The following is a 25655-nucleotide window of genomic DNA, read 5'->3' as shown; positions in this document are numbered from 1 at the left end:
TGGAGGGCCGTGCAATACTTCCAGGGACGTTCCCTTAATACTCTCCGCAACCCAAAATACCACCTCCTTTGTTTCCAATTCATGTCAATAATTTCTTCAATAATGTGGTAAGTGTGAGCGGCTGAGGCAGTCCAAGGCTGTTCACGGCGAGAGGTTAAGGTTTGCCTTGTAATTAACTACTTGCCGGGATTTAGTAACATCAAATGCCAGGTTTTACAGACTAAGTCAACTTGAGCAAGTTTTCAAAGCATGAAAGAAATACCGGGTATGACTTTGCCAACCCTGCTGAACAAGCCGAAGAACAGTTAGAGCACCTTTAGTTACAATTGGAGAACACTTAGCACAGGTCCTAGACCATACCAGAAGAACAGAGCGCCTTTAGTCACAATTGGAGAACACTTAGCTTAGGTCCCAGACCATACCAGAAGAACAGAGCGCCTTTAGTCAAAATTGGAGAACACTTAGCTTAGGTCCCAGACCATACCAGAAGAACAGAGCGCCTTTAGTCACAATTGGAGAACACTTAGCTTAGGTCCCAGACCATACCAGAAGAACAGAGCGCCTTTAGTCACAATTGGAGAGCACTTAGCTTAGGTCCCAGACCATACCAGAAGAACAGAGCGCCTTTAGTCACAATTGGAGAACACTTAGCTTAGGTCCCAGACCATACCAGAAGAACAGAGCGCCTTTAGTCACAATTGGAGATCACTTAGCTTAGGTCCCAGACCATACCAGAAGAACAGAGCGCCTTTAGTCACAATTGGAGATCACTTAGCTTAGGTCCCAGACCATACCAGAAGAACAGAGCGCCTTTAGTCACAATTGGAGAACACTTAGCTTAGGTCCCAGACCATACCAGAAGAACAGAGCGCCTTTAGTCACAATTGGAGAACACTTAGCACAGGTCCCAGACCAGGTATCTTCAGTCAGCCAATAAGAAATATTACCGCAACTAAAGGTACAAATCTTAAGACAACATCTTAAGATTGCCAACACGGATCTGGAGCAGGAAGATTATGCCTTTCGAAGCTGCTCAACCACTCGTGCAGAAGAAAAGCAGAATGCAGAGAATTGTGCTTTCGGGTGTGGGGGGTTGAGCTTCGGCTCTTTGGTCCCGCCCTTCAACTGTCCTGATTCTACAGGTTTCCGAGCCTGTTGGACTCTTACAATTCAAGAAATTATTTTTAACCTGCTAGTCTACAGGATGTAAAGAGTATTGTTTAATAATGGTTGTGTTGAGTTCACTAGAAGAGAAGCAGAATGCAGCTGTGGTATACACAGACCTTGCAGGAGCGACGACGTTTCGGTCCGTCCTGGACCATTCTCAAGTCGATTGTCAATCGACTTGAGAATGGTCCAGGACGGACCGAAACGTCGTCGTCCCTTCAACTTCTAGTGTGTGGTCTGGTCAACATACTTCAGCCACGTTATTGTGACTCATCGCCTGCCTTGCAGGAGCATTTGATAAATGTGACCACGGAGTGATAGCCCACAAACTGAGGTCACTGGGAATAACGGGTAAAGTAGGGCGATGGATGCTGAATTTTCTGCCAAATCGAACGCAGAAAATGTCTTATCAAATAAAAGTCTAAGCACGCTGTAAAGGTCTGTACCTCAGGGTACGCCTGACAGCTGGGTGGACAGCACTTCGGATTCGTAGTCCTGAGGTTCCGGGTTTGATCCCCGGTGGAGGCGGAGACAATGAATGGGCAAAATGTTTTTCGCCCTGCTGCCCCTGTTACCTAGCAGTAAATAGGTACCTGGGAGTTAGACAGCTGCTACGGGCTGCTTCCTGTGGGTCGAGGCCTGGTCGAGGACCGGGCCGCGGAGACACTAAGCCCCGAAATCATCTCAAGATGATTTCGGGGCAGGGTACAGGGTATACGATTCATCCCCGCTTCTCTAGAGAATATAGATTTGGGCATTTTAGTCAGTCCCAGTAATTTAGATTGTTTATTGAGTAGATTCTAACAGTATAGGTATGGAAAACAAGACCTAAAACAAGATGTAGGGTACAAAACGCAATCATAGTAGGTAAACAGCATGTCAAGGGTTTGGGAACAATGATGTCTAACGACCTAACGTTTAAGGAGCATAACCAAGCAAATATTGAGTCAGCCAGAAAAATGATAGGATGGATTACGAGAACCTTCAAATCCAGGGATCCCATCACAATGGTTCTACTATTGAAATCACTTGTGCTGTCCCGTCTTGAGTACTGCTCAGTACTCGCTTCCCCGTTCAGAGATTGCTGAAATAGAGGGAATATAGAGAACATATACGGCAGGCATAGACGAGATAAAGCACGTAAACTATTAGGATAATCTCGAAGCTCTCAAAATATACTCAATAAAGGAGAGGAGAGAGCGGTACCAATAATATATACATGGAGAATACTGGAGAGCCAGGTCTCGCACTTGCACAGTAAAATAACATATTGTTATCTTGAGGTTATCTTGAGTTGATTTCGGGGCTTTTAGTGTCCCCGCGGCCCGGTCCTTGACCAGGCCTCCACCCCCAGGAAGCAGCTCGTGACAGCTGACTAACACCCAGGTACCTATTTACTGCTAGGTAACAGGGGCATTCAGGGTGAAAGAAACTTTGCCCATTTGTTTCTGCCTCGTGCGGGAATCGAACCCGCGCCACAGAATTACGAGTCCTGCGCGCTATCCACCAGGCTACGAGGCCCCGTCTCGTAGTGAAAGATACGGAAGGAAATGCAGATTAGAGCCAGTGAAGAGTTGATGTGCCATAAGCACATCAACACAAAAAATGGGCACATGAACACGGAACACTGTATAAACACCGAAGGTCCACGGTTGTTCAACATCCTCCCAGCAAGTATAAGAAATATTGCCGGAGGAAAAGTAGAAGTCTTCACGGGAAAAACTGGACAGCTTTCTGCTGGACCAACCGGGCTGTAGTAGCTATGTGGGCTTGGAGCGGGCCGCACCAAGCATGCTGGACCAAACATTCACAATTGAAGCCTGTCCCCGGGCCGGCCTCGGGGAGCAGAACTCCTCCCATAACCCTATGCAGGTAAGCAACTTGACAGGATCTTGCAGGAAGAGTTGTATCAATCGGTGTTGACCTGTGGGCGGCTTACCGCTCAGCCTCTGTGACGAGGCTCCGGCTGCCACGGGTTAGGCTACGCTGCAAAAGGAGAAAAAACTGGTCATATCATTAATATGTTGCAATAAACGCACGGTGGTGGTGGTGATGGCGCTACAGCCCCACTCCTGTGCCAGGTAAGTCCACTACGGGCTCACCATAGCCCGTGCTACTTGGGAACATTTGGTTCCGAGTAGGTGACTGTAAACCAAGGACGAGGATGGTGGTGTGGTAGTTAGGGATAATATTAGAGGGTGGAGGTTGCGTCAGTGTGGCGGCCCGGAGCACAAGTCAGCTGATGAAGGTATCGCTTGTGTGCGGGGGTGAAAGTTTGAGGTGAGTGCGGGCTGTGTGTAAACACTCTCCGCTCCCTCTCCGCTGGTGTAGAAAGTGGCAGGAGAGAGAGAGAGGAGCAAAGGTACACAAGCAGACAAGTAGGAGACGAGGGAAACGAGCAGGCCAGTAGGGGGAGGGGGGGTACATGAGCAGACAAGCTAGAGAGGGTGATTGGGGGAGGGGGAGGGGGTCTGGTACATGTGCAGACAACTAAGAGAGGGGTTTAGGTGTGTGTGTGTGGGGGGGGGGTGGAGTGAACGTAGTCTTAACATGCGCAATATTTGGTATGTTGGTGAGAGTTCTGTTGGTCTTGTAGACGAGATCTTTTTCTCTTAATGCGTTCTTTTTTTATGCCTCGTGTGTGTGTGTGTGTGTGTGTGTGTGTGTGTGTGTGTGTGTGTGTGTGTGTGTTGGGGGGGGGAAGGGGTTGTATCTTAATGTCACAACTAAGAATAACAACCTTATGTTTACAACAAAAGTTATAACATGTAGCCAAGCCGCATGTACGTCTATATAATGTTTTGTTTATTCAATCCGGCCTAAAACTGAACTCCCGCCAGTTTTAACGGATGTGACTTGGTATTAAAATATCCACAGATGGCAACCTTAACGCGGGAGGAGGTTGACAACTAATGATTTTATTATTTATTTTGAGCGCGCATGTGGCCTGGGGGAGTGGGGGGGGGGGGTCCTGGGGGGTATGGGGTTCTCTGGCGTGGATCAATATGATGTACGCGCCTAATTGTGCTTTCTGGGAGGGGGGGGTGGGGGTTAGCTTCGACTCTTTGGTCCCGTCTCTCAACTGTCCGGATTGTACAGGTCCCAAAGCCTGTTGGGATCTTAGGTTTTAATTCATTATTTTTAACCTCCTAGGTTACGAGATGTTAAATAATGTTAGGAGATGTTAAAGGTGTGTTGTTTAATAGTGTTTGTGTTGAGTAGTGTCTCACGCAGGAGCATATAACGACTGAACGTGTTGTGAGTGGAAGCCTAGGTGTGTGGGTGGTGGGTGGAAGCCTAGGTGTGTGGGTGGAAGCCAAGATAAATTGATTTTGCTGCGAGTGTTTTAAACTGTTAAGGCTAACTTATTGCTTGGTTTTGCAGGTGGGTGGTTTGAAGAGGCTGTTGTTGTTGTTGTTGTGGTGCACACTGGCTGGACCACACCAGCGGCGTGACGGGTAAACCTTCACAAATGGTTTACCTCGTGCACACTACAGGTAAATGAGTTTGTTTATCTTCTTAGTTAGATTATGACAGGTATTCTCACCCCAGATCTGCAGGTAGGAGACTTGGGTTAGGGCCAGTACATCTAACCTCTACAGATAATAGTGTGGACCCCAGTGCTGATTACTTGACTTAGTCAGTTTAAGGTAACAATACATAGCCTAAGCTGCAATGTCAACTTGTGCATCTATGGTCCCTCAAGCTGTTTTAATACCAAGTCTATTATGGTATTTTTGTTTTAATATCATTTTTTATGAGGGATAATGGTTGGTCCACGGTTGTTCAACATCCTCCCAGCGAGTATAAGAAATATTGCTGGAACAACTGTGCAGATCTTAAAGAGAAAATTGGATAGTTTTCTTCAAGGAGTGCCGGACCAACCGGGCTGTGGTGGATATGTGGGCCTGCGGGGCCTGCAGCCTGGTGGACCAAGCTCTCACAAGTCAAGCCTGGCCTCGGGCCGGGCTTAAGAACATAAGAACTTAAGAACAAATGTAACTGCAGAAGGTCCATTGGCCCATACGAGGCAACTCCTACCTATAACCACCGAATGCCACTCATATACATGTCCAACCCACGCTTGAAACAATCGAGGGACCCCACCTCCACCATGGTACGCAGCAACTGGGTCCACAAATCAACAACCCTGTTACAGAACTAGTATTTACCAAAGTCTTTCCTAAATCTAAATTTATCCAATTTATACCCATTGTTTCGTGTTCTGTCTTGTATTGATACTTTTAATACCCTGTTAATATCCCCTTTGTTATGTCCATTCATCCACTTGTAAATTTCTGTCATGTCACCTCTAACTCTTCGCCTTTCCAGTGAATGCAATTTAAGCTTTGTTAATCGTTCTTCATATGAAAGATTTCTAATTTGGGAAATTAACTTTGTCATCCTACGCTGGACACGTTCAAGTGAATTTATATCCATTCTAAAGTACGGCAATCAAAACTGAACTGCATAATCTAAATGGGGCCTAACCAGAGCAAGATAGAGCTGAACAACAACACCAGGTGTCTTGTTACTAACGCTTCGATTAGTAACGGTGTCCTATTTGCCTTATTGCGAACATTCATGCATTGCTCCTTTGGTTTTAAATTCTTACTAATCATAACTCCCAGATCCCTTTCGCAATCTCAACACCTTCCAGCTCGTATCTTATAACTCTTATCATCATTACCCAGCCTCAAAATCCTACACCCATCCGCACCAAACCGCACCTACCAACCTCCCGACCAACCCCAAATTCCACCCAGATCAACTTGAATTGATAGTGATTCTTCCTTCGTGTCATTTTCCCCGCCGATCCCCGCATCACCTGCAAATGTTGCCACTCAGCCCCGAATCCCAATCATTCACACATACCACAAACAACAGAGGTCCAAGGACAGAGCCCCGAGGCACTCCACTCCGACCCAACCCCATTTATACCAACTCTGTTTCCTTTTGAAACAGCTTGAGGAGTAGAACAACTCCCAGAACCCCATCAAGCAGATTTCATTTGGTTGGGGTTGATTAGTCGATCACAATCGACTTGAGAATGGTCCAGGACGGACCGAAACGTCGTCGTCCCTTCACCTTCTAGTGTGTGGTCTGGTCAACATAGTCGATTGGTTGGGGGTTAGTGTTGACCCGTGTTAGGGTAGCATGCTCACTTGCCCCCCCCCCCCCCCACACACACACACTTTCCTTCCCTTCATTCCTCCCTCCCTCCATCCTTTCCCCCATTTCTCCCCTCCCCCCGATCCCTAGCTGTTTGCCTCTGTTCTTCCAGCAGTGATTGGGCGACCTGGTTGTAGGCAGATAGGCGGGTCATATGCCAAGGAAATCCAGTAGGTTAAGACCCAAGATGAGCTATGGGAAGGGAAAGCTCTCTTAAGTTGCCTAACACGAATCCCAAGTTCCCCCCCCCCCCTTTTCCCAACCGCGGCTTTGTTCTCAAGAAGGAAAACAACAGTCTCGAGATCTTTTGGTGTCCAACAGAAAACGGGACATAGGTATTTACTTTGCTTGAATTCCGGGCCTCGTTGTGTGACCTTCTTGTAAGTAGGGCTGAAGGTGGGTGAAGACGACGACGGTGGAGAGTTAGATAAGGTTGACAGAGAGAGTTCTGGTTAATAGCAGCCACGATGGGTACTCCAGTAGTGCTTCGGCTCTTTGGTCCCGCCTCTCAACTGTCAATCTGTGTTGCAGATGGCTTAGGGGGGGGGCGCTGTTGCAGATGGCTTAGGGGGGGGCGCTGTTGCAGATGGCTTAGGGGGGGGCGCTGTTGCAGATGGTGGTGTAGGGAGCGTGGTCCTGGGGGAGGGGGAGGGGGGGGGGTTATCGTAGTGAGAACCTGGGTGGCAACAGCAGGGAAGTGAGGGGAAAGGGGGAGCTAACGCGCCCCCCTCCGCCCCTTCCCAATCTTTCTCGGTATGGAAGTCGGTGGGAAGGAGAGGGGGGGGGGGGTTTACGTCGGTGGTGGTTGGTCAGGTCAGATGACATTGGCCTCATTCAAGTACATAAGAACATAAGAACAAAGGCAACTGCAGAAGGCCTGTTGGCCCATACGAGGCAGCTCCTATTCTATAACCACCCAATCCCACTCATATACTTGTCCAACCCGTGCTTGAAACAATCGAGGGACCCCACCTCCACAATGTTACGCGGCAATTGGTTCCACAAATCAACAACCCTGTTACTGAACCAGTATTTACCCAAGTCTTTCCTAAATCTAAACTTATCCAATTTATACCCATTGTTTCGTGTTCTGTCCTGTGTTGATACTTTTAATACCCTATTAATATCCCCCCGGTTATGTCCATTCATCCACTTGTAAACCTCTATCATGTCACCCCTAACTCTTCGCCTTTCCAGTGAATGCAACTTAAGCTTTGTTAATCTTTCTTCATATGAAAGATTTCTAATTTGGGGAATTAACTTAGTCATCCTACGCTGGACACGTTCAAGTGAATTTATATCCATTCTATAATATGGCGACCAAAACTGAACTGCATAATCTAAATGGGGCCTAACTAGAGCAAGATATAGCTGAAGAACCACACCAGGTGTCTTGTTACTAACGCTGCGATTAATAAATCCAAGTGTCCGATTTGCCTTATTACGAACATTTATGCATTGATCCTTTTGTTTTAAATTCTTACTAATCATAACTCCCAGATCCCTTTCGCAATCCGACTTCGCAATCACAACACCATCTAGCTCGTATCTTGTAACTCTATCATCCTTACCTAACCTCAGAACTTTACAAAACCTTAGTTTCCCTCCCTCCCTCCCCTATCCCTCAATTTCGTCCCTCCCTCCCCTATCCCTCAATTTCGTCCCTCCCTCCCCTATCCCTCAATTTCGTCCCTCCCTCCCCTATCCCTCAATTTCGTCCCTCCCTCCCTCTCCCCAGGTGAGAGATCGTTATTCACTAGAAAGGAGACGAGAGAGATACCAAATAATATACACATGGACAATACTGGAGGGCAAGGTCCCTAATCTACACAGTAAAATAACAACGTACTGGAGTGAACGATATGGAAGAAAATGCAGAATAGAACCAGTGAAGAGCAGAGGTGCCATAGGCACAATCAGAGAACACTGTATAAACATCAGAGGTCCGCGGTTGTTCAACGTCCTCCCAGCAAGCATAAGAAATATTGCCGGAACAACCGTGGACATCTTCAAGAGGAAACAAGATAGTTTTCTCCGAGGAGTGCCCGACCAACCGGGCTGTGGTGGGTATGTGGGCCTGCAGGCCGCGCCAAGCAACAGCCTGGTGGACCAAGCTCCCACAAGGAGTAAAAGAACTCCCAGGCCCCCATCAAGCAGGCGGGGACATTGATCCCCGGAACCAACACACGATAAAGCAGTTTAACCACTCCTCGACCCCGTGTCCTTCCTTCTATCCCCACCTCTCTGACTCTTACGCGATGTACCCCCCCCCCCCCCCGCCCCCCAACATCTCTAACCTAGACTATATATAGTACCTTATCTGGCCACTGGAGGGCGCGCTGCCCAAAAGTTCGAGGCTACCCCCTCCCCACCCCTTCTCTGCTTCAACCCCCCCCCCCCACCTCTACCCTCACCACTTGTAAACACTCCTTCTCAGCCCCTCCCAGCCCTTCTCAGCCCCTCCCAGCCCTTCTCAGCCCCTCCAAGCCTCATTTTGTCTTGGCGACTGCGGCTTACTGCCCCCCCTCCCCGCCTCCCTCAATCGTATTCACTCGTTCCTTTCTGCTCCTCATTACCTATTTCCTCCCCTCTCAGCACCCCAGCCAGGCCCATGCTGTGCCCCGTCATGGGTCTATCCCCCCAGGAGGAGTCGGTCGGCCGAGCGGACAGCACACTGGGCTTGTGATCCTGTGGTCCCGGGTTCGATCCCAGGCGCCGGCGAGAAACAATGGGCAGAGTTTCTTTCACCCTATGCCCCTATTACCTAGCAGTAAAATAGGTACCTGGGTGTTAGTCAGCTGTCACGGGCTGCTTCCTGGGGGTGGAGGCCTGGTCGAGGACCGGGCCGCGGGGACGCTAAGTCCCGAAACTCAAGATAACCTTCAACATAACACTGGCCATTGCTGGGTGCCGGGCTGCTGCTCCTCGTACCCAACCCCACACACTCGTGTCTAACCTTCGCTGGAAACCATCCAGTAGTCCCGCGCCTATTATGTTACCCGGTAATGGGGGTCACCTTGCGGGGGTCACCTTGCGGGGGGTCACCTTGCGGGGGGTCACCTTGCCGGGGGTCACCTTGCCGGGGGTCACCTTGCGGGGGGTCACCTTGCGGGGGTCACCTTGCGGGGGGGTCATCTTGCGGGGGTCACCTTGCGGGGGTTCCATAAATTAACAAACCTATTTCCAAACCATTTTTTTCTGCATGTAAACTTTTCAATTTGTATCCATTGTTTTGTTCAGTTTTATATGACTTTGTATTATTAATAAACTCTTTGATGGAAGGTTATTAATAAGGAGTTAAATATATCCACACAATACAACGTGAAACAATGGATACCAATGGGATTAGTTTAGCTAAAAAAAAGACCTGGGTAAATACTGGTTTGGAAATAGGGTTGTTGATATATGGAACCAATTACCGGGTAACACAATAGACGTGGAAATGGCTGGATTGTTTCAAGCGTAGGTTAGACGATAGGAATGACCTTGGATGGGTATAGAAAGATGGAGCCGTCTCGTAGGGGCCAAATTCGCCTAATGAAGTTCATCCTTCGGATAGGAGGCTAGGCTACCGTCACATCTGTTCCTCTTCCCTATCCCTCTAATACCTTCCCGTCCCTCCTTCCTCAGCCGCCTCCCCTCACTCTGGGATGGGCCCCGCCTCCCCTCACTCTGGGATGGGCCCCGCCTCCCCTCACTCTGGGATGGGCCCCGCCTCCCCTCACTCTGGGATGGGCCCCGCCTCCCCTCACTCTGGGATGGGCCCCGCCTCCCCTCACTCTGGGATGGGCCCCGCCTCCCCTCACTCTGGGATGGGCCCCGCCTCCCCTCACTCTGGGATGGGCCCCGCCTCCCCCTCACTCTGGGATGGGCCCCGCCTCCCCTCACTCTGGGATGGGCCCCGCCTCCCCTCACTCTGGGATGGGCCCCGCCTCCCCTCACTCTGGGATGGGCCCCGCCTCCCCTCACTCTGGGATGGGCCCCGCCTCCCCTCACTCTGGGATGGGCCCCGCCTCCCCTCACTCTGGGATGGGGCCCGCCTCCCCTCACTCTGGGATGGGTCCGCGTGCGTATTGATTGGTGAGTGAGGGGACGCGACGCCAGCTGAGGCCCTCTTCCCGCTGTCTGGAGAGTTCACAGAGGTCACGCCGGGCTGGCTGCTGGTGTAGAGGCTCTAGTGTTGGCTGGCTGCTGGTGTAGAGGCTCTAGTGTTGGCTGGCTGGTGGTGTAGAGGCTCTAGTGTTGGCTGGCTGGTGGTGTAGAGGCTCTAGTGTTGGCTGGCTGGTGGTGTAGAGGCTCTAGTGTTGGCTGGCTGCTGGTGTAGAGGCTCTAGTGTTGGCTGGCTGCTGGTGTAGAGGCTCTAGTGTTGGCTGGCTGGTGGTGTAGAGGCTCTAGTGTTGGCTGGCTGGTGGTGTGGAGGCTCTAGTGTTGGCTGGCTGGTGGTGTGGAGGCTCTTGTGTTATTCTCGTGTTCAGGTACAACCACCCCCCCCCCCCCTCATATTTTCCAAGTGTAAATAATTATGACCCTCTCGTCTGCGCCCCGGAGAGATGAGATTTGCAGATTTTATTAAGCAATCCCAATAACTTGGGTGTTGTAGTGAAGGGATTGTGGCGGGAAAGGATCTGTGCACCTTCCCCAGGTTTTGGCAGCTTCTCCAGCTCTGAACGCTGCTGTTATTGTGCAACAGTATTCCTCTCTAAGAGAGCTCTAGTATCTTGCAATAGCATGCTTGGTTGAACGCCTCTAGTTTGAAATGTTCAAAACCGGGCGAAGCATCAGAGTGGCTGGCGGTGGTTTCACGTTGAATCAACATTAATTGAATGTTCGGTCAACGATCGCAGCCTGACGTATGAGTTACAGCCTGGTTGATCAGGTATCCTTTGGAGGTGTTTATCGAGTTCTCTTGAACACTGTGAGGGGTCGGCCAGTTATGCCCCTTATGTGTAGTGGAAGCGTGTTGAACAGTCTCGGGCCTCTGATGTTGATAGTTCTCTCTCAGGAGTACTTATTATGTGTGTACTCTATTGGAAATGGTGTTGGTGGGCAGTTGGCCTGAAGCAGTAGTTGGTTAGTCATATAGAACACATGTGGTTTAAAGGTAGGGGGGGGGGGGCACCACCCACACAGTAATGCGTGTACTGTTAACTATGTACACAAGGTGCTGCTTGACACCATCATTAATTCTCTTTCCATCTCCCCTCCCCCATTCCCAGGTAGACATGGCCGCCGTACATGGGGTGGCGGGGAGGGGGGGGGTCGCACATCATCACGTGCCTCCCCCCTCTAACGTGTTTAATAATGTCCCCCTCCCCTCCTCCCCCCCCCTCCTCCTCCTCCTCCTCCTCCTCCCCCCCTCCTCCTCCTCCTCCCCCCCTCCTCCTCCTCCTCCTCCCCCCCTCCTCCTCCTCCTCCTCCCCTCCTCCTCCTCCTCCTCCTCCTCCTCCTCCTCCTCCTCCTCCCCTCCTCCTCCTCCTCCTCCTCCTCCTCCTCCTCCCATCCTCCTCCTCCTCCTCCTCCTCCTCCTCCAATACCGTGGTGGGGAGTGTTGTCACCTGGCAACCCGTTCTCGCAAATTCGTAAAGTCAATATTGACTTATTAACTACGTGCATAGGTGATATACTAAACATAATAGATACCCTTAAAAAGATTCATAGAAAACACCGACCTTACCTAACCTTGTTAGTATCTTAAGATAAGCATCTTATTGCTTCGTAATTACAATTATTACTTAACCTATACCTATTATAGGTTAGGTAATAATTGTATACCTATTATAGGTTAGGTAATAATTGTAATTACGAAGCAATAAGATGCTTATCTTAAGATACTAACAAGGTTAGGTAAGGTCAGTGTTTTCTATGAATCTTTTTAAGGGTATCTATTATGTTAAGTATGTCACCTATGCACATATTTAATAAGTCAATATTGACTTATTAAATTTGCGAGAACGGGTTGCACCTGGTGAGGCAGACACGGCACCTCCGTGTTGACACACGGGCCGTACCCCTGTCACGACTGGTGCGTGCAGGCGTGCGTGCCTCCCCCCCCCTCCAGGGCCCGAGGAGGGGGGGGGCAGGAAAGGCCATATAGTGTTGTGTGGCGGGGATTGGCAGCATAGCGTGACGTAAGTGTGGTGATTTAGCATGGGAGGGGGGAGGGGTGTTGAACAGTGATTTATCTCACTTAGACCTGAAATTGTGTGTAGGCCTTTAGAATTAGCTTCGACAACCTTTGTCTGTTACGTGAAGTTTATTTTAAGATTAACACGAACGACTTGTGTTAGCCTGGGGGGTTATTTTGAGATAATTTCGGGGCTTAGTGTCCCCCGCGGCCCGATCTTCGGCCAGGCCTCCACCCCCCAGGAAGCAGCCTATGACAGCTGACTAACTCCCAGGTACCTATTTACTGCTAGGGAACAGGGGCATCAAGGTGAAAGAAACTGTGCCCATTGTTTCTCGCCGGCGCCCGGGATCGAACCCGGGACCACAGGATCACGCGTCCAGTGTTCTGTCCGCTCAGCCACCGGCTCCCCAGCTCCTGGGGGGGGGGGGGCGGAAGCTTTCCCTTCTCGTAGCTCATAGTAAGCCCTCATCCATTAATTCCCCCTTGAATGGTTTAACAAGCAGGCGCCCAATAACTGGTGGCTGAACAAGCGTGAACAGTTAGGGAGTGAACACTACTGGAACCCCAGACCAGACGTTCATGGTGGGGGGGGGGGAGGAGGGGGGTACGTGTGGTAGTGGTGGTAGCAGGAGCGAGGGGTCGGCTTTGTTGTTGCTCGGATGAAGAGATGGGGTTGGAGGGGAATTGTGGTGGCGTGGGGGTTGGGGGGGTTGGAGGACGAGAGGCGGCTGAAGGGAGGGGGGGAGAACTTGAGGGTGGGAGGGGGGGGGGTGCTGATGAACGTTCGCACTTCATCTTAATGGAGAGATATGTATAGATGTTGTGTAAGGCTGGGGTATAATCTGTGGCACCCTGCTTCTCTCTTGTTGCGTACCTGCCTCCGCCCGCCCGCCCGACCGCATACACCGCCCGTCTTCAAAACCGGCTTATCAGGCACTTTGGTTATTTTGGTGTGTGTGTGTGTGTGTGTGTGTGTGTGTGTGTGTGTGTGTGTGTGTGTGTGTGTGTGTGTGAGAGAGAGACAGAGACAGTGTGTAGAGCCCTTGGACTAGCTCCAGACCACACTCATATTCCGCATGTCCACACACTCCCCCTCATCTCTCTCCCCCCCCCCTCTCCTCTCTCCTCCAAATGTCCACACTCCCTTCCCCCCCGCTGTCATCTCTATCCCTTCTCCCCTCTCCCCCCTCCTCCTCCTCTAACCTATGTCTTCAATTTGGTCTTGCCTCTTCACCTCCACGCTCGCATATTCCCCTTCTCTCACTTTTTCCTCTTTGTCTCCCAACCTCTTCTCTCCCTCTCTTCTTCCCCTCAAGTTCCCTTTTCATTTTCCTCGTTCTATTTATATTTTTCCAGAGAGTGTGGCGTGTCCCCCTCCCCTATGGAGCATCTCTCCCCCCTCCCCCCCCCGTATTGCATCTTGTAGTACGTGGGTGAAGCATTTGCACTGTTGTGGTTCGAACAAAAGTCGTCAGAGAAGTACCTGTTCCAGAAGTGTTTGAACGTCATCAGTTGAGTTGTGTGTAAACTGTTTTTCATTCATAAATAGGGGGTTTGGTGGGTGCATGGAATCACTTTTGGGTCTTTTTTTGGAGGACGGGCTGAGGAACGGGGGGGGGGGGCATCAGGGTGAAAGAAACTGTGCCCATTTGTTTCCGTCATCGCCGGAGATCGATCCCCGGTCCACAGGACTACGAATACCGAGTGCTGTCCACTCAGCCACCAGGTGTGTGGTGGGAGAGGGGAGGGTTGGGTTTCTTGGAACGAATGGAGCTGTCATTTGGTCATACTCAAGATTAATTTGATATTTATAAATATGACGGTATTTCGTTTGTATGACTGTTTACACGAACCTACATTAATTAGATTGATTGGCGGATTGCACGAAAAATGCTGGTCTTGTCCATATATTAAATGGAATACAAGCTTGGCTTACGACGCATTCAGCACCGCTCCTGTGCCCGATAAGTCCACTACGGGCTCACCATAGCCCGTGCTACTTGCCCCGCTCCTGTGCCCGATAAGTCCACTACGGGCTCACCATAGCCCGTGCTACTTGCCCCGCTCCTGTGCCCGATAAGTCCACTACGGGCTCACCATAGCCCGTGCTACTTGCCCCGCTCCTGTGCCGGGTAAGTTACAGGCTCACCATAGCACGTGCTATCTGGAACTTGTTTCGAGTAGCTGAATCTATAACAACAACAACAATTGGCTTACGAGGTATTTGTTATGTAGACGGGTACATCATCGCGTGTGAATGGACAGGTTGTGAGAGGCGACAGACTTGACGTCTGGTGTGTCCCCCTCACGGACCTGGAAGACTTTGAAAGAGAAATTGACGATACGCCCATGCACTCAGCTCCTGGGCCGGACTCGTGGAATTCAATATTCATTGAGAAATGTAAAGTACCAGTAGCGCGAGCGCTCGGCATAATATGGAGAGCGAGCCTGGATACAGGGGAGATACCAGCTGCACTTAAATCTGCAGATATAGCTCCTCTGCACAAGGGGGGTTGTAAAGCCTTGGCAAAAAACTATAGACCAGTTGCACTAACATCTCACACAATACAAGTTTTTGAAAGAGTGATTAGGAATCAAATTTCTAGTTTTATGGAAAATAATGGACTCCACAACCCAGGACAACATGGATTTAGAGCGGGAAGATCCTGTCTGTCACAGTTACTCAACCATTATGACAAAATCACAGAAGCTCTAGAAGAAAATCTAAATGCAGATATAGTATAACACAGACTTTGCAAAGGCGTTCGACAAATGTGACCATGGAGTGATAGCACACACAATGAGGTCAATGGGAATAACTGGTAATTCCCATGAGGTCAATGGGAATAACTGGTAATTCCCATGAGGTCAATGGGAATAACTGGTAATTCCCATGAGGTCAATGGGAATAACTGGTAATTCCCATGAGGTCAATGGGAATAACTGGTAATTCCCATGAGGTCAATGGGAATAACTGGTAATTCCCATGAGGTCAATGGGAATAACTGGTAATTCCCATGAGGTCAATGGGAATAACTGGTAATACTGAAGTATTATAAACTTACAAATGTTCCCAGGAACGCAACACCCGCAAGAAAGTAAGTTCTAGTTAAAAATGTTGTCAACAATCCCCCCATGTGTCCAATACCTGTCGTGTTGATGCAGTTGTTTGACATTTAGTGGCATGTGTAAGTTACCTGGTTGATACCTGGTTGATGGGGTTCTGGGAGTTCTTCTACTCCCCAAGCCCGGCCCGAGGCCAGGCTTGACTTGTGAGAGTTTAGGACCCATGTGGATGTTCACTACAGAGAATGGTGCGCCGGGATGGTGTCTGGCCGTGTACGAGTGTTCCAGCTGGCTAGACCTTGAGAATGGTGAAGGGTAAACACCGTCCGCGATGCTGTGTAATATCTTCCTCAGCGCTACAATAGTCTCCAGATTAATGTTTATTCTGCCATGCACAAGGGTCTCCATTTAGTAGGGATGTTCACCATCAAATAAAGTAAACAAAAAAATGCCCGGTCGAGGACCGGGCCGCGGGGACGCTAAGCCCCGAAACCATCTCAAGATAACCTCAAGTAAAAAAAAAAAAATAAAAAATTTTAATACATGATTATTCAGTTGAAATTTAGTATATGTAAATAATATGCTGAAATTGTATGTGTATCTTATCTTGAGGTTATCTTGATGATTTCGGGGCTTAACGTCCCCGCGGCCCGGTCCTCGACCAGGCCTCCTTTCTGTTACACCCCCCCCCCAGGAAGCAGCCCGTAGCAGCTGTCTAACTCCCAGGTACCTATTTACTGGTAGGTAACAGTGGCATCAGGGTGAAAGAAACTTTTTGCCCATTTGTCTCCGCCTCCACCGGCGATCGAACCCTGAATCTCAGGACTACGACTCCGAAGCGCTGTCCACTCGGCTGTCAGACGCTCACTCAGCTGCCACTCTGCTATGACTTCCGTACAAGTCGCATAAAACTAATTATTAATAATTATTAACTGGAATCACCAAAGGCAAGGCCCTCATTTATCAAGACTAGTAAGGCCAGGCACGATAAGTACATTTTATTAAATAGTTTAAACAAGAGTGCTTTACACACTTATGTAGACATTTCTGCATATGTATAAAATGCGGGAAACTCGAATGACCTTTTCTTTAAGCATCTCCTTTCAGTGGTGACGATAAAGGATGCTTGTGTGGCTGTGTTGTTAAACCCTCACTGCTAAAGAGGGTCCCAGCGCAACACCCATACATCCAGTCTAGGAGTCTTATTTATAATGGATTATTATTTAATTAATTATTGCGCTGCTTGATACTTGATGGGGTTCTGGGAGTAGTTCTACTACACAAGCGCGGCCCGAGGCCAGGCTTGACTTGAGAGTTTGGTCCACCAGGCTGTTGCTTGGAGCGGCTCGCAGGCCCACATATCCACCACACCCTGCTTGTTCCGGTACGTCTTGCAAGAACTTACCTAAGTGCATGTGCTTGAATACATCAATCTTTGTTCCAGCAATATTTATAATGCTTGCTGGGAGGGTATTAAACAGGCGTGGACCTCTGACGTTCTGTGTTTTCTGATTGTGCCTATGGCACCTCTACTCCTCACTGGTTCTATTCTGCATTGCCTTCCGTATCTTTCGTTCCATTTTTTGTATTTCTAATGACTTGATTGACAACACGTGGATCTCCGTGCACATTATAAAACGTCTGGACTTCACATATTTCGCTCCAGCATGTTGTTCTACTGTGCACATTTGGGACCTGGCCTTCAAGTCTCTTCCATGTATATATTATTTGATACCTTTCTCCTCTCCTTTCCAAAGAGTACATTTAGAGAGCTTTGAGATCGCCTCAATAATTTAGATGTTTTATCGTGTCTACGCGTGCCGTATATGTTCTCTGTAGTCGCTCTAAATCAGAGATCTCTCCCGCTCTGAAAGGGAAAGTGAGTACCGAGCAATTCTCAAGACGGGACACCACCAACAGTGATTTAAATAGTATTAACATTGCTGTGGGGTCTCTGGATGTGAACGTTCTCATAATCCATCGTCTCATGTTCCTGACCGCCGCTATATTTGCTCGGTTATGTTCACTAAATGTCAGGTCGTCAGACATCATAATTCTTAGATCTTTTACATGTTGCTTTCCTTCTATGAGTAAGTCTGATTGTGTACTGTACCCTGTGTTTCGTTTACCTTCCTCGTTTACACCCTTCCTCAGTACCTGGAACTTGTCACCGTTAAACATCATGGTATTTTCAGTTGCCCAATCGAAGATTTTATTAATGTCTGCAGTTTTTCAGTGTCTTCTACAGAGGAAATTTTCATGCTGACTTTTGTATCATCAGCAAAGGATGACACGAAGTTGTGACTAGTATTTTTGTCTATATCCGAGATGAGGAGAAATAGTAGCGGTGCAAGGACTGTGCCCTGAGGTACAGAGCTTTTCACTGCACTTGGGCTTGATCTTGCTTGATTGACCGTCACTCTCTGCATTCTGTTTCACAAAGTTGAAAATCCAACGCCTACTTTACCCGTTATTCCTATTGATCTCATTTTATGTGCAATCACTCCATGGTCACATTTGTCGAATGCCTTTACAAAGTCTGTGTATACAACATCTGCGTTTTGCTGTTCAAATAAGGCAAACAGTGGAAGTGCTTTTAAGTGTAGTGGAAGCTGCGGCAGAAACAGGTTTGGCGGGGATTAAAGCTGGTGGGGGGGGGGGGGGTATGGCAGGGGTATACTGGGGGGGGGGGCAGGGAGACCCGCCTTCACCGTTATGTATTCAAGTGTTCTCTGTGGGGAGGGGGGGGGGGTGCCCTTGGTTCCCTTAATGTTACTTGATCGCGTGTTGTCCTCACGCGCCGCCCTCGCGGAGCGCCGCTGAGCGCGCGCTCTCACGCTGCACTAGGTATAATTTGCTAGACAATTATACTAACAATTACTCTAATAATTTAAGATCATTGTTCACATGGTTGAAGGATGTATTTTCCATCACGCGTGTGGGATGGTTATAACTACATAATGGGGTGTGTACATATTGGGGGGGGGGAGTGGAGTGTACATATTGGGGTGTACACCATTTCTAGGTGTACGTACACTGGGGACTGTAATGTGTATTCATTGGATTAGGACTGTGTTCAAGACTAAACTTGTTGATTCCTCGTGTTGGCCATAGTGCTTTAGCAGCTGAGAGAGGCAGGAGCGCCCTGTTCTGAACCCGTGTTGTCCAGGGTTATGAACATGTTGTGATTCCATGCGATCTGTAGTCTTACTTCTTAGCACTCTTTCTAAGATTTTTATGTGTGAGGTTCGGTTATATTGGTCTATAATTTAATGCCTCTGCTTTACTACCTCCTTTGTGAAGTGGCGCGATCTCCGCTGCTTGAAGCATATCAGGGATGACGCCAGTGTCTAGGCTCCGTCTCCAAAGATGTTTAGGGCCTGTGATAGTGGTGTTTTGCACTTCTTGATGACTTCCCCGAGTCTGGGCCTGGTGCAGAGTGCATGGGCCTGGTGTCTATGGCTACGTCAAAGTCCGGTTGGGTTAGGGTGACATCTAGGGTTCACTGAAGACATAATCGTACTGAAGCCTCAGTATTTAACTCATAACTTTGTCGTCATCTGTGAAAGTTCCTTCACTCTTGCGCAAGGCCTAATGCTGCATGCTGTTTTTGTTCTTGTTTTTGCTTACCAGAAAAAGTATTTCGGGTTCCTCCCCCCCCCCTCTCCCCCTCTCTCTCTCCCCCTCTCTCTCTCCCCCCCTCTCTCTCCCCCTCTATCTCTCTCCCTCTCACTTGTGGCATTCTGCTCCAGGTGTCTCTCTCTCTCGGATTATATATGATTCTCTCAGCTTCAGCTCCCGTTGTCTCTCTGGGATTATATATGATTCTCTCAGCTTCAGCTCCCGTTGTCTCTCTCGGATTATATGAGATTCTCTCAGCTTCAGCTCCCGTTGTCTCTCTCGGATTATATATGATTCTCTCAGCTTCAGCTCCCGTTGTCTCTCTCGGATTATATATGATTCTCTCAGCTTCAGCTCCCGTTGTCTCTCTCGGATTATATATGATTCTCTCAGCTTCAGCTCCGGTTGTCTCTCTTGGATTATATATGATTCTCTCAGCTTCAGCTCCTGTTGTCTCTCTTGGATTATATATGATTCTCTCAGCTTCAGCTCCCGTTGTCTCTCTGGGATTATATATGATTCTCTCAGCTTCAGCTCCAGTTGTCTCTCTCGGATTATATATGATTCTCTCAGCTTCAGCTCCTGTTGTCTCTCTTGGATTATATATGATTCTCTCAGCTTCAGCTCCTGTTGTCTCTCTTGGATTATATATGATTCTCTCAGCTTCAGCTCCCGTTGTCTCTCTGGGATTATATATGATTCTCTCAGCTTCAGCTCCAGTTGTCTCTCTGGGATTATATATGATTCTCTCAGCTTCAGCTCCGGTTGTCTCTCTCGGATTATATATGATTCTCTCAGCTTCAGCTCCTGTTGTCTCTCGGATTATATATGATTCTCTCAGCTTCAGCTCCGGTTGTCTCTCTTGGATTATATATGATTCTCTCAGCTTCAGCTCCTGTTGTGTCTCTTGGATTATATGATTCTCTCAGCTTCAGCTCCCGTTGTCTCTCTGGGATTATATATGATTCTCTCAGCTTCAGCTCCAGTTGTCTCTCTCGGATTATATATGATTCTCTCAGCTTCAGCTCCTGTTGTCTCTCTCGGATTATATATGATTCTCTCAGCTTCAGCTCCCGTTGTCTCTCCTGGATTATATATGATTCTCTCAGCTTCAGCTCCTGTTGTCTCTCCTGGATTATATATGATTCTCTCAGCTTCAGCTCCCGTTGTCTCTCCTGGATTATATATGATTCTCTCAGCTTCAGCTCCTGTTCTCTCTCTCGGATTATATATGATTCTCTCAGCTTCAGCTCCCGTTGTCTCTCCTGGATTATATATGATTCTCTCAGCTTCAGCTCCCGTTGTCTCTCCTGGATTATATATGATTCTCTCAGCTTCAGCTCCGGTTGTCTCTCCTGGATTATATATGATTCTCTCAGCTTCAGCTCCCGTTGTCTCTCCTGGATTATATATGATTCTCTCAGCTTCAGCTCCGGTTGTCTCTCCTGGATTATATATGATTCTCTCAGCTTCAGCTCCCGTTGTCTCTCCTGGATTATATATGATTCTCTCAGCTTCAGCTCCGGTTGTCTCTCCTGGATTATATATGATTCTCTCAGCTTCAGCTCCTGTTGTGTCTCTTGGATTATATGATTCTCTCAGCTTCAGCTCCCGTTGTCTCTCTGGGATTATATATGATTCTCTCAGCTTCAGCTCCAGTTGTCTCTCTCGGATTATATATGATTCTCTCAGCTTCAGCTCCTGTTGTCTCTCTCGGATTATATATGATTCTCTCAGCTTCAGCTCCCGTTGTCTCTCCTGGATTATATATGATTCTCTCAGCTTCAGCTCCTGTTGTCTCTCCTGGATTATATATGATTCTCTCAGCTTCAGCTCCCGTTGTCTCTCCTGGATTATATATGATTCTCTCAGCTTCAGCTCCTGTTCTCTCTCTCGGATTATATATGATTCTCTCAGCTTCAGCTCCCGTTGTCTCTCCTGGATTATATATGATTCTCTCAGCTTCAGCTCCGGTTGTCTCTCCTGGATTATATATGATTCTCTCAGCTTCAGCTCCGGTTGTCTCTCCTGGATTATATATGATTCTCTCAGCTTCAGCTCCGGTTGTCTCTCCTGGATTATATATGATTCTCTCAGCTTCAGCTCCCGTTGTCTCTCCTGGATTATATATGATTCTCTCAGCTTCAGCTCCGTCATTTCTATTTCCCTACACAACCTTCCTCCTTGTTGTTGTTGTTGTTGTTGAGAGAGTGCGGAGCGTCTGAGGTGTTCCGCTGTTTGTTTCCTTCACCTATAGAAGGAGCGCCGCTCCAGCTGCCATCTTTCTCTTTTATCTTGGTGGTATATGTCTACACGTTATCTTAGTGGTATATGGCGTCTACGCGTTATCTTGGTGACGTTATCTTGGTGGTATATGTCTACACGTTATCTTAGTGGTATATGGCGTCTACACGTTATCTTGGTCACGTTATCTTGGTGGTATATGTCTACACGTTATCTATAGCCTCACAGTTTTGAGCTATAGCATTAGTGTACCAGGAGGCTATTAAAATATTCCTTTTTAGATGCAAGTTGAAATCACCAAGCAAAATGATGTTAGGGTGTGTGAGGTTTTCTAAGCAGAGTTGTATGTTCATAAGTTGGTCTTTAAACTGCTGGGGGATTTGCATTGGGGGATTTGTTTACAAGGACAATCACCACATTTAAAGTTTCTATTTTGGTAATGAGCACTTCCACCATATCTCGTGTGGTGTTTAGCAGCTCTGTACAGGTGGGTGGGTGTGTGTGTGGGTGGGTGTGTGGGGAGGGGGTGTACAGGCTGGCCCCACCCTGTAGCCTGTGTTGTACAGGCTGACCCCCACCCTGTAGCCTGTGTTTCCTGTCATATATGAAGATTGTACTCTGGTGTCCATATTTCGCTGTCATAAGGGCACCTGAGTGTGAGTTTGTTACAGCTGCGAACATTACATGTGCCTCATGTAAGAGGCCAGATATACAGTGGACTGTTTGTGTTGCGTGTGTTGACACTTTGTGTGTTGACACTTTGTGTGTTGACACTTTGTGTGTTGACACCTTGTGTGTTGACACCTTGTGTGTTGACACCTTGTGTGTTGACACCTTGTGTGTTGACACCTTGTGTGTTGACACCTTGTGTGTTGACACCTTGTGTGTTGACACCTTGTGTGTTGACACCTTGTGTGTTGACACCTTGTGTGTTGGCACCTTGTGTGTTGGCACCTGGTGTGTTGGCACCTGGTGTGTTGGCACCTGGTGTGTTGGCACCTGGTGTGTTGGCACCTGGTGTGCTGGCACCTGGTGTGCTGGCACCTGGTGTGCTGGCACCTTGTGTGTTGACAAACATGAGAGCTGTTGTGGTGGTTGTGGAAGTGTTGGGTATTATACTTGGTGTTGGTATCTGTGGTTCTGGTAACGGCGCCTCGTTATCTGTGTCCTGTTTAGCAGCTGACAGAGTTGACGGTACAGTTTGGGCACTTCTTGCCATTCTTTTTCTCTATTTTATTACATATACCCTCAGGAGCAGATTCACGAAGCAGCTACGCAAGTACTTACGAACGTGTGCATCTTTCCTCAATCTTTGACGGCTTTGGTTACATTTATTAAACTGTTTTCAAGGATGAAAACTTCCTAATCAGTTATGTTATAAACAGCCTCCTGGTGCTTCGGAGCTCATTAATTGTTTAATAATTGTAAACAAAGCCGCCAAAGATTGAGAAAAGTTGTACAGGTTCGTAAGTGCTTGCGTAACTGCTTCGTGAATCTGGCCCCAGGTATGTATGGGTGTTGCAGTATTCATAATGGTGCTCTGATTTTATTAGCTTTGTTCCTTGATATGAAAATTTGTTTAAAACACTCGTGTTTGGTACACAAATTTTTAGAGCTATGGGGTTATCTTGAGCTTATCTTGATGATTTCGGGGATTTAGTGTCCCCGCGGGCCGGTCCTCGACCAGGCCTCCACCCCCAGAAACTTGCCCGTGACAGGTGACTAACACCCAGGTACCTATTTTACTGCTAGGTAACAGGGGCATATGGTGAAAGTAACTACCTTGAGGCTACCTTGAGGTGCTTCCGGGGCTTAGTGTCCCCGCGGCCCGGTCGTCGACCAGGCCTCCTGGTTGCTGGACTGATCAACCAGGCTGTTAGACGCGGCTGCTCGCAGCCTGACGTATGAGTCACAGCCTGGTTGATCAGGTATCCTTTGGAGGTGCTTATCCAGTTCTCTCTTGAACACTGTGAGGGGTTTGCCAGTTATGCCCCTTATGTGTAGTGGAAGCGTGTTGAACAGTCTCGGGCCTCTGATGTTGATAGAGTTCTCTCTCAGAGTACCTGTTGCACCTCTGCTTTTCAACGGGGGTATTCTGCACATCCTGCCATGTCTTCTGGTCTCATGTGGTGTTATTTCTGTGTGCAGGTTTGGGACCAGCCCCTCAATTATTTTCCACGTGTAAATTATTATGTATCTCTCCCGCCTGCGCTCAAGGGAGTACAGATTTAGGCTCTTTAGTCGGTCCCAGTAATTTAGATGTTTTACTGAGTGGATTCTAGCAGTAAAGGATCTCTGCACGCTCTCTAGGTCAGCAATTTCTCCAGCTTTGAAAGGGGCTGTCATTGTGCAGCAGTACTCCACTCTAGATAGCACAAGCGTTTTGAAAAGTATCATCATCGGTATAGCATCTCTAGTGTGAAAAGTTCTTGTTATCCAACCTGTCATTTTTCTTGCAGTTGTGACGGCTACTTTATTGTGTTCTTTAAAGGTAAGGTCTTCCGACATGAGTACACCCAGGTCCTTTACATTGCCTTTTCGTTCTATGTTATGATTTGCCTGCGTTTTGTACGTGGTTTCTGTTTTTATATTTTCAATTTTTCCGTAGCGCATGAGCTGAAACTTATCCTCGTTGAATACCATATTATTTTCTGTAGCCCATAGAAAGACCTGATCTACATCTGATTGGAGGTTTGCCGTGTCCTCTATGTTGCCAACTCTCATGAAAATCCTAGTGTCATCTGCAAAGGATGATACAGTGCTATAGGTTGTGTTCTGGTCTATGTCCGATATGAGGATGAGAAAAAGTACTGGAGCAAGCACAGTACCCTGGGGGACTGAGCTCTTCACGGTTGATGGGCTGGATTTTATTTTGTTGACTATTACACATTGGGTTCTGTCAGTCAGGAAATTGTAGATCCATCTGCCTATTTTCCCGGTAATTCCTTTTGAACGCATTTTATGTGCAATAACACCATGGTCACATTTATCAAAAGCTTTTGCGAAATCTGTGTAAATTACATCAGCGTTTTGTTTGTCTTCCATAGCATCTAATGCCATATCATAGTGGTCCAGCAACTGCGACAGGCAAGAGCGCCCTGTTCTGAAACCATGTTGTCCGGGGTTATGGAGATGCTGTGATTCCATGTATTTTGTGATCTTACTTCTTAGCACTCTCTCAAAAATTTTTATGATGTGCGATGTTAGTGCTATCGGTCTGTAATTTTTTGCCTCTGCCTTATTTCCTCCTTTATGGAGTGGTGCTATCTCTGCTGTTTTTAGTATGTCAGGGATAACGCCAGTATCTAGACTTTGTCTCCACAGAATGTGAAGGGCCTGCGATAGTGGTTTTTTACAGTTCTTGATGAATATGGAGTTCCAAGAATCCGGGCCTGGTGCAGAGTGCATAGGCATACTGTTTATGGCTTCTTCAAAATCTAGTGGGGATAGGGCGACGTCTGATATGTGATTTGATGTTGGTATCATATCCATGAAAAATTCATTTGGGTTCAAAATTGGGTTCAAATCAAAAATTCAACTGCCCATTGTTTCTCGCCGGCGCCTGGGATCGAACCCAGGACCACAGGACCACAAGTCCAGTGTGCTGTCCGCTCGGCCGACCGGCTCCCTGGAAGTATTTGCAGCTATGAGAGCGACATGTTCATGTATTTAGGGTGTTTCTGCAGTGTCTTGGGGGGGGGGGGTTGTGTTTGTATGTTCGTGTTGTTGTTCCTGGCAGCCCATATTTACACCCACCTCGTGCATTATATTGGCAAGTTATACGTTCATGCTGTTTGTTTGTCATGGCTCATTTGCACTACACTGTGTTGGCTCTTTGCTGATAGATGGAGTGGATCCTGCAGATTTGTCGTTGCTCACTAACCTGATCGATTTCCTTTTGTGTTTCGTCTGCTTTAAGATAATACGATAATTTAAGATAAGACATCTAAATTATTGGGACCTATTAAAAGTTTTAAATATGTATTCTCTAGAGCGCTGGCGAGAGTGTGAGAGTGGAACACGTGGAAAATATTTGAGGACTGGATTCCGAGTCTGCACACGGAAATACCATCTACCAGTTGATTGATTGATATCATCTACCAAGGCGCCGTAGCTCAACTCCTGTAAGCACAACTAGGCGAGTACATGAAATCAGCAGACATACCAGAATGTGCAAAATTTCCCCAGTGAATTGTAGAGGTGCAACAGGTACTCTGAGAGAGAACTATCAACATCAGAGGCCCGAGACTGTTCAACA

The 25655-nt window shown here is 47.9% G+C and overlaps 1 protein-coding gene across 2 annotated transcripts in view; it reads left to right on the top strand.

Moving 5' to 3' along the window:
- LOC123767955 (brain tumor protein) overlaps window positions 1-25655 on the top strand; it is a 109356-nt gene that overhangs the window by 44186 nt on the left and 39515 nt on the right. The window contains exon 1 of one of the 2 annotated variants that reach the window (XM_045758162.2): window positions 4564-4664. The exons of the other annotated variant lie outside the window; for it this stretch is intronic. The gene's annotated coding sequence lies outside the window, so the exon portion shown is untranslated. Of the gene's footprint in view, window positions 1-4563; window positions 4665-25655 lie in introns of those variants that run through there. 2 annotated transcript variants of the gene reach the window in all.

Source organism: Procambarus clarkii, chromosome 58 (assembly GCF_040958095.1).
Source record: "Procambarus clarkii isolate CNS0578487 chromosome 58, FALCON_Pclarkii_2.0, whole genome shotgun sequence".
Taxonomy (NCBI): domain Eukaryota; kingdom Metazoa; phylum Arthropoda; class Malacostraca; order Decapoda; family Cambaridae; genus Procambarus; species Procambarus clarkii.
Note: the sequence above shows the minus strand (reverse complement) of the source record. Positions and strands in the feature narration are given on the sequence as shown.